The sequence below is a fragment of the Erpetoichthys calabaricus genome, chromosome 6 (assembly GCF_900747795.2).
Source record: "Erpetoichthys calabaricus chromosome 6, fErpCal1.3, whole genome shotgun sequence".
Classification (NCBI taxonomy): Eukaryota; Metazoa; Chordata; class Cladistia; order Polypteriformes; family Polypteridae; genus Erpetoichthys; species Erpetoichthys calabaricus.
Window position 1 is genome coordinate 1,400,854 of NC_041399.2, and position 10,613 is coordinate 1,411,466.

At 47.0% G+C, this 10,613-nt stretch overlaps 1 long non-coding RNA gene across 1 annotated transcript; it reads left to right on the forward strand.

Moving 5' to 3' along the window:
* The first annotated feature begins 421 nt into the window (after positions 1–421).
* Positions 422–10,371, forward strand: LOC114653170 (uncharacterized). Its single transcript, XR_003716471.2, has 3 exons — positions 422–566; positions 9,129–9,256; positions 10,221–10,371. It is a non-coding gene; the product is annotated as an uncharacterized LOC114653170 (long non-coding RNA).
* The last annotated feature ends 242 nt before the right edge of the window (positions 10,372–10,613 follow it).

The following is a 10,613-nucleotide window of genomic DNA, read 5'->3' on the forward strand; positions in this document are numbered from 1 at the left end:
AGGGCACCACTCAGCACTTTGGCTTGGTCTTTATGTGTGGCAGATGACAGGCTGTCATTTGGGCCCCATAAGGTGTTTGTTTGACTGTGATGTCCTTCTCCTCTTCTGTGGTCGTCTCCTCCTTGTTTTTCCATCCTGGTCCGGTCCAGTTGGCCTTCTTCTCTCTGACGGTAAAAGAGGCTGCCATTCCAGAGTACTGAAGGCGCTGCTGTTCAAAACAGACTCAATGATCCTGGACTGGCACAGCAGGCCAGGCCTACCAGGGAATCTGATCACATTCACCGAGTGTTTGTTTTGAAGTATCGGTGCCCCAAGTGAGATGGCACGAATCAATCGTGACGAGACACTGCAAACTGGGCAAACAGGTCACCACAAACTTGAACTTTGGTTTTATTTGCCGCATTCTGCATGAGCGCAGCATATTTGAGATATGTGGAAAGTGAAGCCTCTGAACACGAACACGTCAGCCTGGGGTCAAGGTGTGCTGGTGACAGTATAAAGACACTGAAGAAGTTGAGTGAACTCAAAAGAAAAGGAAACAAAGTGAAAACGAAAATGCTGGTCATGTAAGTAAAGTCGGTCCGACGTTAGGGTGAGTGTCTACTCGCCTCTGACATTTGAAATGAGGTCATTTCTTTAAAAATGGGTTTGCTAGAGAGACGAACGGAGAGACATGAAAATTACTGATAGATAGATAGATAGATAGATAGATAGATAGATAGATAGATAGATAGATAGATAGATAGATAGATAGATAGATATGAAAGGCACTATATAATAGATAGATAGATAGATAGATAGATAGATAGATAGATAGATAGATAGATAGATAGATAGATAGATAGATAGATAGATAGATAGATAGATAGATAGATAGATATGAAAGCTGCTATATAATATAATTTCATTTTTTCTGTAGTAGGCAGGATGAGATAAACATTTAATCACGTGACCGTGTAGCCCCTTCTCAGCCATCTTGTGACGCGCTCTCAGCTCCGTTGTTTGTGTGTCTTTGTGTTGTGTTGTTGTTGTCGCCTTGCAGGTCCTCAGTTGGCTTCTTTCTTAAACACACACCCCATCCCTGTGTCGCAGCAGTGACAAGACGACTCTGAGCTGCTGGACTTGAACGGAGAGTTTTAATGAAAAGCCCCACCTGACCCTGACAAACGGACCACAGAGGAGGGACACGGGACGGGAGGGCGCCACTCAGCATGGTGGCTTTGTCTTTATGTGTGGCAGATGACAGGCTGGCATTTGGGCCCCGTGAGGCGTTTGCTCGTCACGCCACACACTCGGATGTTCTTCTCTTCTTCTGCGGTCGTCTCCTCCTTCTTTATCCGTCCTGGTCCACTCCAGTTGGCCTTCCTCTCGCTGACGGTAACCGAGGCCGCCATTCCGGAGTACCGACAGCACTTTACGCTGCTCAGGTCTGCCACCTGCTGGCGCCGCGCTGTCGGTCGTTTCGCGGCCTTGATTTTCCAGTCCGGTAGTTCCTTGCACTTCGTATTTTCGACTTTTCTTTTTCTTTTTTTCTCGTTCCATTTATTTTGCTGTTATTGTCTTTCACACACAACGTGTATCGGTGAACGGCGTGAAGGAAATAAAAGACGGGAACGAGGACGAGCCACATGCATTTCACGGGTGTGGCGCCTCCCTGGTTGTTCCCTCGCCTTCCCGGCCATTAATGCCATTGCAGGCAGGTCGCCACAGATCACGCAGGACTTATGACTTCACATACGTGACCCCAGTGTGTCATTTGATGCATATTTTTTTCTTTGACTTTTACAGACAGTGAGGTGCGTGTAACAAATGCTGCGCTGATGGCAGGTGCCCGTTCTGTTTTTCCGTATTTGTTCCGTCAGCCCGAGTCACGTTATGTGACTTTTCCATTGATTTTCATTCACAGCCTTCACTTCGGTAAGCTCAGCGAGGTGCACACAGTCGTGTAGTCTGACACACCCGGCGACGCATCCCGTAAAAGAGACGCTCTGAGTGCTGCCTGCAGTGCCCACGGTACTGACTGGCACCACGTCTGTCCATCACGACATGCTCCGTGAGTCAGATAAGCCTCCCGCAACCCTAATCCTAAGCAGGGGGTAAGAGGGCCTGTGGTGGGCACCTCGTGATGAGTGACCCCCTAGAGTGCGGTCCGCAGTCACACTGAAGCAGACTGACTTTGTTGTAGGGGGGACTCTTTGTGTGCGTGACAGCTGACAGCCGATGAGCGCCACGCTGCATGTATACGACTAGGAGGAGAAATGGGGGGCTCTGGACCACACAAACTGGAGACCCCCGTGTCTGTGTTATTTGTCTTTATGTGTGATAAAGAGGGGTGTCACCCACCTGTGCTGCAAGACTGGCACTCAGTCAGTAAATGGGACATGGACAGCGATTTAGTCACGTAAAGTGACATCAGCATCAGCCAATCTGGCAGACCCCACAACACTCGGATTGGCAGCCCTAAACTGTCTGGTGATGTGGGCATGGACACCCCCCCCCCCCCCCACGGGCCGTTGATTTTTTTTTGTACCCTCATACGCCGTCAGCACATTTGCTCTTCATGTCTCAGCTCTTCTCTTTTTATTCCAGCCCACTGTCACTTGTCCTCATCTTCATTGTACCACAGGTCACCTCTCTGCTCAGCTTCTTCACATGCCAGCCAACTACTTGCACTTGTAATGGGGGGGCTCTTGTGTTGAATGTTTACTTCATATGATAGAACTAAGACCCCATTGATTGATTTTGACATATCAGGATACTGTATTATAAACCTGGGTTCACTTCCCGGGTCCTCCCTGTGTGGAGTTTGCATGTTCTCCCCGTGTCTGCTTGGGTTTCCTCCCACAGTCCAAAGACATGCAGGTTAGGTGCATTGGTGGTCCTAAGTTGTCCCTAGTGGGTGGCTGTGTGTGTGCCCTGCGGTGGGCTGGCACCCTGTCTGGGATTTGTTCCTGCCTTGCAATCTGTGTTGGCTGGGATTGGCTCCAGCAGACCCCCGTGACACTGTGTTCGGATTCAGCGGGTTGGAAAATGGATGGATGGATGGATATTATAAGGGTCATCATTATGACTTTCCATCCATCCAGTTTCCTAACCAGAATTGGGAGGACGGTGACGAAGCCAGAGGCGTAGCTAAGATTTTCAGCGCCCGGGGACAACTGAAGATTTCACCTCCTCTCCAGTTTGCCAAAAATGCAATTGGGAAGGGAAAGAAACATCAATCTGGCGCCCCCTGGACGCTGCGCCCGGGGACAGATGTCCCCCCTTGCCACGTCACTGGACGAAGCCTGCTGGAAGAGGAGTGGAGGTGGACTGAGGTGGACAGAGGCGAAGAGAGCAAGAAGGCTTGAGGCGGACGTGCTGACGTCACGTGTGCGCTGGCCGCTGAGAGTTTCTGGTCAGTTCTGTGGTGGGAGATTTAAATGCTCTTAAAAAGTTGGGTTCTGGTTGCCGCTAAGGAACCGCGTGGGACTTTTTAAAGCTTTTCTCCCTTTAGAGGGGTTTTGTTTGCTTTTTTTTCTCCCGCACAAGAGCAAAAGTAGCTGTTGGTTTGGAGGTGCGCTTGGAAAAGTTCCTTGTGACTTGTAGCTGTCCTTGAATTAGCAGCGAGGACTCAGGGCAGAGAGCGGCGGTAACCGATATCGGCGTCTGTAAGCAAATACCCGCGGCGGCGTCGTAACAGAAAAGAAAAAGAAAAAGAAAAGGCCGCGGCTGACTTCAAAGCAGTGCGCAGCTCAACGGCCATCGTTAAGACCCCCGATCAGGCACAGGGGGCTTGTTATATCAATGGACAATAATATTATACCAATAAAAAAAGAAGAAGAAGACGAGACAGGCTATAAGTAATACACTTTAACAGGTCCTTTACTAAGATCGTTTTCCAGAGTACACGTTACACAGTCTTATATTTTATACCAGTAAGCCCCGCAAATCTAAGAATGGCAATCACTTTCTGTTCCCTCCAATCTATGTAGGGATGTAACAGGGTGGGAGCGTCCTGGGAAAGTTCTCATGTAATGAAAGAAATCTATTTGTAGTAAAGCTGTTTCTGTGTGGAGCTATGACTCGTTGTAAATACATACACGTATATAGATAGACGCCGCATTCACTGTGTGGAATTATAATTGCACTTTTAATATGGAGCGTTCGTGTATTGTTTCTATCCATCTGGTCTCGTTTATGTTTGTTCTGTGACTGTGTCGTTAGCTATACGTTGTGTACCGTTAGGAATTATAATTGCACTTACTGTTAATACTGAATTACTGTAATGTGATTCAAATATGCTGTAGTATATTGTAGTCTGGACCTTTGGGGATTCCGTAGTAATACGTAATCATGGGTATTGGGGAGCTGTGTAATGTGTATCTTAGTAAAGGACCTGTTAAAGATTATCACTTATAGCCTGTCTCGTCTTCCTCTCGGGTAGCGGTTGTATTGTGACCTAACGTTATAGAATGCGTTGTCAGCTAACTGGCGGAATTGTGCAGCGGCTGTCTGTCGTTTTTCCAATTGTTGAGCTCTTTCGTTTTGGAGCCGTGACTCCTTTGCTTCTGCTGTTTGAGAAGCGCGTTGTAGGCGCCTTCATCCAGTGTTTTTATCAATACGCGTCCGTGAGCCGTGAGCCTGCAAACGGGATGCTTCTGGGTTTGACTCTGGGGTGCTGAGTCGCAATGCGCGTGATGCGTCCGTGAGCCTGCAAACGGTATTTTCTAACGGTCAAATATAACCACAACAATTGTTCAGCCTTACCTATGAAGTGTAATCCCCCAGGTTCTTGTACAATCCCAAGCAGTACATTATGCATTACTTCACTCCGCAGCAGTGCCACTCACAATATGGCGGTGCGCGTGCGCTTCGATGCTGGGTTTGACTCTGGGGCACTGAGTCGCAGTGCGCGTGCGCCTTGATGCATCCGTGAGCCGTGAGCCTGCGTCCATAACCTTCGGTTAGTAATATGGATCACTTCCTCTAAGCTCCCTAATACCCATAATTCCTTATTACTACGGAATCCCCAAAGGTCCAGACTACAATATACTACAGGGCTGTAGGAGCAGATAAGGTAGTCAAGTTTGATTGATTGATTGATTGATTGATTGATCAGTCCTTAGCGGTCCAGAGATAGAACAGTTAAGTGGGCGACAGCATCGTAAGGGTCCATTAATAAAAAGAGTGCGAGTGGAGGAGAGGAGCACAAAGTTAGGAGAAGAGAAAAAGAAAAGTAAAGTTAACTTCATAGAAAGACAAACAGCAGGCAGCGGAGACGGAGAACAGCACAGGAGCTTAAGGGGACAGAAGGTGTCAAATATCTGGAGCAGATCTTAGTGTTACCATTTAATTATTTAATTTTAAGAAAAAAAAAAAGTTAAGGCAGTTTACTAATCCCACATCAGATTTGAATAATGAGGCCAGTGCAAGGCAAGTCCTGTTGGATGTTGGACTTTTTAGATGTTGGTTTGGAGGAGCCAGTTCTCTATGAGGGCCACATCTGCAGGAGATGCCAGCTGATCCAGCACCTCGAGCTCAGGGTCACTGAACTGACCTGCGTTGTAATAGAGAATTGGTGGACTTGGCCCAGTTGTCCTTTAGAGAGATAGTGTGCACCCCCAAGGTGGCGCGGGAGGAGATTCCAGACCAGACAGGTAGAAACAGGTGGGTCATGGTCACAAGGTGTAAAGGGTGCACACTGTCCAGGGGCATCAAAACCCAGAATTAGAAGAGTCAAACCGTTCTCATGTCCTTGCGGAGCTGAACGGTGTCTCTGATGATTCTGAGGTGGTAGGCAGGGATGAGGAGCTCCGACGGGCCACTTCAAAACCAGATCCCAAAACGAGAGAGGTAGTGACAGTTGGGGACTCAATCTTTAGGGGGATTGAAGCGCAGGTGAGCTCCAGAGAGAGAGAGATAGAGAGTCTCGCACGGTGTGTTGCCTTCTGGGTGCACAGGTGGGGGACCTCCCTGGATCTAGTGGTCATTGTCCAATCTGCGATCCAAATTCAAAGAGTTAAGTGCCAAGCTGAGGAGCAGAACTGACAAGGTGGCCTTCTCTGAAGTTCTGCCTGTGACACGCGCCAGTCCGCCACATGTGGCTCAAATCTTGGTGCAGGGTAGACGGCCTTGAGACTCCTTTTGGAACAGATTGGACCTGCTTCAATGTGACGGGTTACATCTGAACTGGAGGGGCATCAATGTATTGAGGAGGCGTATGTGTAGTCAAGTCGAGGATTGGGGGGGCAGGGAGTTTAGGACAGGCCAGGTTTAGATTTATACACGGAGGAACAAACAATAGTGCAGAAATAAAAGTGTGTAGTAATGTAAATTTTAACCTACCATTTAAATATAAAATAAGTAACATGATAAACAGAGCTTGTCTTAATGCTAGAAATATCAAAAATAAGGCAAGTGACTTGGAGTCGTATGCAGCAGAGCAGAATTACGATATTACAGCAATAAAAGAGACCTGACTGAATAACAAAGATGGCGGTGAGTGTAACAGAGGGGGGTACACATTTAATAGTCAGGATGGACAGAACAGGAAAGGAGGATTTAACAGAATTTAAAACACAAGTCCTCTTCATTTGTTTGATGAGCCCCATCTTAGTGAGGACGTCTGGCTTCACCTGGAGAGCATTAAAGAAAGGGGCCTTACTGTAGGAGTGTGTTAAAGACCACCCAATGCAGAAAGTCACTTCAACACACATCATGTTAGTCATATTAAAGAGAGTTAGGGGGGATATTATAGTCATGGGGGGCGTTAACTACCTGAATATTAACTGAGATAGCCTTACAGATGGAGGAGCACAAGAGCAGGAGTTTGTAGACGTAATCAGTGACTGTTTGTTAACTCAGTAAGTTAAAGAGCCAACACAGGGTGAAGCCTGTCTGGATTTAGGGTTCTGTAATAATCAGGATGAACTGAGGGAGTAGAGGGGATTGGACCACGAGGGTCACATGACCAGAATGTAATAAGAGTTCTCAGTATTTTATAAGAGTGCAGATACAAAGAATGAATTTATCAAGTCGAAGTTTGGTAGGACAAATTTGAGGAAATGCAGCAAAGTCTAAGGAGGATGGACAGGCAGAAGCTTTTAATTGTGGAGACAGTCGAGGAGCAGTGGAGCAGATTTCAAAATGTCTGACATGTCATGCAGGACAGGAACAAACTTACATCTGGAATTAATAGGAAATTAAAAAAAAAACTGTGCAGTGGGTTAATAAAGGGTTAAAAAAGAATCTACAAAGGAAAAACAGACAAATGAAACATATAAGACGAATAACTACAAAGTGAATCATGGGGTGTATGAGAACAGGAGGGCAACCAATAAGAAGAAGATCAAGGAGGCTAGAAGACACTTGGAGAGGAATAGCAGATGAGGAGACAGACGACCATAAGAGACTCTTAATAGTAAGAGAAGAGTCAAGGAGGAGGTGAAGAGCATCAGGAATAGTAAAGGAGGATTAAAAGATACAGACAGGGAGATAGCAGATGAGCTAATGAGGTCCTCACAAGTGGATAACCTCAGAGCAGTAACAGGGACTACTAAGGAGGTGCTGAGGGATTTAGAAATTATAAAGAGAGAGACGAGCAGCTGAGATTAAAGAGGCTGACATCACACAAATCACCAGGAGCAGATCAGATGTACCACCGAGTTCTTAAGGAGGCCAGCGAGTTCAGATAGAAACCCTGACACAGATTTATAGGAAGTCACTGAGCACTGGAGAGACTCTGAAGGACTGGAAAATGACAAATATCATCACGTTATATAAAAAGGGTGACAGGGCAGAGCCAATCAACTACACGCCAGTGAGCTTAACGGGCATCACAGGAACATTAATGGAAGGAATTATTAAGGAGAAGATGGAGCAACACCTGGCAAGGACAGCACAGTCAGCGTGGGCTCAGAAGAGGGAGGTCGTGTTTTACTAACAGGCTGGAATTCTATGAGGAGGAAACACAAGGATACGACCAGAGAGGAGTAGATGAGATGATTGATGTGGACTTTCAGAGAGCATTTGATAAGGTGACACATGACAGGGCTGGGCATCAAATTAAAAGAAGTGGCAGTTCAGGGTGTGGGGTGTCGATGGGTGCAGAATTGGCACAGGAAGTAGAGGGTGACAGTGAGAGGAACCCCCTCAGAACTGGGAGATATTAAGAGTGGTGACCAGCAGGGGGCAGTGCTGGGGCCGCTGCTGTTTTTAATATCTATAAATGATTTAGATAGGAATATAAGGAAGAAACTGGTGAAGTTTGCAGATGATACCAAGATAGGTGGATTAGCAGATAATTTGGAATCCATTATATCATCACAGAAGGACTTGGATAGCAGACAGGCTTGGGCAGATTTGTGGCAGATGAAATTTAATGTCAGTAAATGTAAAGAATTACACATAGAAAGTAAAAATGTGAGGTCTGAATACACAATGGGGGTCTAAAAATTGAGAGTCCACCTTATGAGGAGGATTTAGGAGTCATAGTGGACTCTAAGCCATCGACTGTCAGGCAGTGTTCAGAAGCCATTATGAAGGCTAACAGATTATATAGCGCCTTGATGTGTGGAGTACAAGTCCCAGGAGGTTCTGCTCAAGCTTTATAACACCCTGGTGAGGCCTCATTTGGTGTCCTGGGGGCAGTTTGGGTCTCCATAAAGACACAGCAGCACAAGAGAAGGTCCAGAGAAGAGCGACTCAGCTGATTATGAGGGGCTATAGGGGATGAGAGATGAAGAATCAAAGAGCTGATCCTTTACAGTGATGAAGAGCAGACCTGACTGAGATGTTTAAAATGATGAAGAGAATGAGTCCAGTGGATCGAGACGGTGAGTTTAAAATGAGGAGCTCATCAAGAACACGGGGACACCGCTGGAAACTTGTGAAGGTGAATTTCACACAAACATCAGGAATCGATAAACAGCAGGGACACAACTGAAACAAGCGAGGAGGACATCAAAGTGGGCTTTGCCAGGGTGAGGCCATGCCGCTTTCCATTTGCTTCTTTTGAGTTCTTGAAAAAATCTTCTGTGTTTGTGTTGTGAGACCCCCGGGTGAGAGGAGGCACTGGGTGGGCTTTTTAAGAAGTGCAAATTCTGATTTCCTACACTGTTTGTTTTTCTCTTTTTTGTTCAATGCAGAAAGGGTCTGACCATAAATGTCCTTAGAGGCATGGTGGCCATTGGAGTCATAGGCATGAGTACGTCTGCTCTATTTGGCGTGGCTGCCATGATTACAACGGGTGCTTATGGGGTCTTTGAAGTCACTCGTAAGTCTTTTGTTTTCCACTTTTAGTTTATTTGCTGTATGCATTTTGTTCCTGCTTTGTGCTCCTGTGACCCCGGTGACAGTGACACTGGACCATATGGGATGGCCCCGGGTGACCCGTGAGCAGATGAATGGAGGGATGAGTCGCGAGACGCCCACCATCACAAAGCACTGAATGTTGAATTGTTCCAAGCTGAAGAAGATTCTCGTGAGGCTTGAGCCAAACAGGAGAGACGAGCCGTGGCATGTGAGCCGCAGTGCACCCTGACATTCACGTTGGTCATTTCGTTGTCCCTTTTGTCATTCTGTTTTGCAGGAATGTGGCAGTTTTATTTTTTGTAGCCGACGTCATCTTGTGGTTTTGTTACCATGACGGTGCATGTGGTTTCTAGGGGTGTGGCTAACACTGTGAGACGTCATTGGTGCAACTCAACCAATCGCGTGCTCTGAGATTGTCAGTATGTTTTCTGTCCCACTTCTCTTTGGCCTCGCGACACCGTCTGGCCCGCACGCTTTGTTAGATTCGGTCACCTGATCCATCCATTGAAATGCTTTCTATGAAGTGACTGAGGCCTTGGGGGGCTTAGTGAGGCCTGGGGACTTGGCCTGAGCTGCTGCCACAAATGACAGAAAGGACACACAGCCAGGTCAGGCTCCATGCAGCAGGCCTCAAGTAGTTCAGTATGGGGGTCTCCTGGTAAAAAGTTACACCAGAGGGTCTCACAATGGTGAAGACCAAAACAGGACCCTGAGCAAGACATTTAAAGTGAAAAATCCAAAGTATTTCGTAGGAGGCCCCGCCCCCTTAGGACAAGTGACAGACACATAACCAATGAGATGAAGCAGAGGCATCGGCAATGACAAAATACGGTGATAGCGTTTAGGAGTTGATTAAAAGAGGAGCCGCGACGAGAGCCCACCTGTGCACCAAACATTAATGGCAGACATCGTCTTTGTCTTTTCAGGGTATCTGATGAACAAACGCAAAAAGCAATGAAGACGACGCACTTCAGCTTCCTTAGAGATGCCAAGGAGGCACAGCAGGCTGGCAAGCCAGTGACTTCAACAAACCTTGTGATGTCACTTAAACAGCAGAATTAAAATCAGATGACAGAACTCCAGTGTGTCCCACGCTGTCCTGCTCTCTTATTAGTAACAATCCCATAATGCACCACACACTCCATGTCACAGTCTTGACGTGATGTCACCCAATGGCAGTGAGGTCTAAAAGTCATCTTCTCTCTCACAACACCCAGTGTGCCATCTGCATCAATGCTGAGCAGCCCAGTACCCCACAAGACACCAGAAGGACAAGCAGACGTCCAGCTGTCCGTTTTGGGGGTCCACCTCAGTCATCC